This window comes from Micropterus dolomieu, unplaced genomic scaffold (assembly GCF_021292245.1).
Source record: "Micropterus dolomieu isolate WLL.071019.BEF.003 ecotype Adirondacks unplaced genomic scaffold, ASM2129224v1 contig_3582, whole genome shotgun sequence".
NCBI lineage: Eukaryota > Metazoa > Chordata > Actinopteri > Centrarchiformes > Centrarchidae > Micropterus > Micropterus dolomieu.
This window is the reverse complement of record NW_025732572.1, coordinates 1-2154: the sequence shown is the minus strand read 5'-3', so window position 1 is coordinate 2154 and position 2154 is coordinate 1. Positions and strand designations below refer to the sequence as shown.

General features: G+C 39.6%; 1 long non-coding RNA gene across 1 annotated transcript; it reads left to right on the top strand.

Annotated features, from left to right (window-relative positions):
- The first annotated feature begins 671 nt into the window (after positions 1 to 671).
- LOC123964606 lies at positions 672 to 1267 on the top strand. Its single transcript, XR_006823484.1, has 2 exons — positions 672 to 803; positions 883 to 1267. It is a non-coding gene; the product is annotated as an uncharacterized LOC123964606 (long non-coding RNA).
- Positions 1268 to 2154: the final 887 nt, after the last annotated feature.

The window sequence follows — 2154 nt, the reverse complement described above, 5'->3', positions numbered from 1 at the left end:
TTTTTTTTTTTTTAATCTAATGAATCAAATGCCTCATAAATCAAAATATTTCATCACATTGATGCCAACAAGAGGCCTTTTTTCACAGCAGACATTTTGACAGTGTCACTGTAAGAAAAGCACAGATGTAAATAACAAAATGAATGGAGGGTGAATTCCATTTAGCTGCTTTTGTTCCAGGGTCCTGTTATTGTTCACGCTGGCTTGCTGTCTCTCTGTCTCTCTGTCTCTCTGTCTCTCTGTCATGTTTTAGTAGGACAGCGTGGAGCCATTATTATTAATAACTCTTGTTCTTTTTGTACCATGAAAAGTCAAAATGTCAGCTGTGAAAAAGGTCTGATACACCCATTTATAAAAATGAAAGACATCTGAGTATAACCTGTGCTGCAAAATCTCTGAGGATAGACAAATTTATATCTTCTTTGATTATCGGACTAAAAGTCAGCGACATCTGACTTCAGCTGCTTCATGTGGAGATTTAGATGATGAGACTCACACAGGAATGTAGCTGTCTGTTGTCAGAGAACAAAGCTCGTCCTCTGTGTGTGTGTGTGTGTGTGTGTCTGTGTGTGTGTGTTGAGTCAGCAGGTGAATTAGTGCCACACACACACACACACACACACACACACACACACACACACACACACACACACACACATTCAGCATATTCACATACTGATAATTAGAACATCTCAGATGTTTGAATGTTCTGTTAAATGTGTGTGTTCAGGTTCTGGACAGTGACCGGTTGGTGTTGCAGAAGATGAAGAAAGCAGCTAAAGCCAAATACACATCAGGACAAGGTACACACACACACACACACACACACATATTACTTCCTAACACTACTAATAATTATTTCCTCCCGCACGTTTGGATAAGTCCCTACACCACTCAAACTTACAGCTCTCACCCCCATCCTCAGGAAACCTGGTCTCAACCCAGACATCATGTCCACCTTCCAACCTATCTCCAATCTTCCCTTCCTATCAAACATTCTGTGACGTGTTGTCGCTGCTCAAATCAAGACCCACCTTACCTTTAAGAACCAGTTTGAACCATTACAACCTGGATTCCACAGACTCCCACCAGCCACAACACACCACTTGAACAGCCCTCCTGAAAGTCACGAATGACCTCCTCCTCTCTTATCATTCTGGCCCACTCACCATCCTCATCATGCTTGACACATTTAGATCACTCATTAATAGCTTCCTCTTTAGATTAGCCTTCACCTTCGAATAATATTAAAAATCACCTGTTGTTATTTGCTAGTTTTATTGTTTCCCTTGTATTTATGCATTTTATGTATTGATTTTATTGCTTCACCTATTTTTTAACGTGCTTAATGTACTGATTTTATTGTAAAGTGACTTTGAGTATCCTGAGAAGCGCTATAGAAATAAAATGCATTATTATTTATAATAATATTATTACTACTTCTTTCTGTCAGACCACGTGTCTCACCTGGAGCAGTACATTCATTCGATGGAGAGGCTGTCTGTCAACTGTCACTCTAATGGAGAGACGGAGGTTGGCTCTGCCTTCTGCCGACTGGCGGACTTTTCTAAAGAGCTCCTCTCTCCCATGAAGAACCTGGTAAGACATCAGTGATAGCAGTATGATGTCACAGGATCAGAGGTCACAACTCCTGCACCTGATAAGCTTTAGAGCATCTCCTTTAAACCCAATGATTAGTGCTGATCTGGTCTTACTAAACTAATTAACAAAACATCAGTTAATTAACTAGATTAACTAGTCTATTCAAAACTCCCTCTAATTAAAAACCCATGGTTCCGGTTTACTGTTCCATTCCATACTCTATTGGAAAAATCTATTGAATTATAATTTGACTCCATAGAAAAATCCCTGACCTTCTTAAAAACCAGTTGGCTCCGGTCCTTTACACACTTAAATTGGAAAATTGCTTGATGAAAAACCAACTGGGTCTTACCCTGTCTATTCCAAACTCCACTGAGAAACACTCTAATTGAGAACCTATGATTTTCCATTGTGGAAACCTCTGATTAAGAATCAACTGCATGAGGCACATCAACCTTTAAACATCAAACAACATGCTGTGTGTTGCCCCTTACTATAGGCTATCAGTGGAAGTTACTTCAGTTATGTTTTTCAAGCAGATGTGCAAAAGTT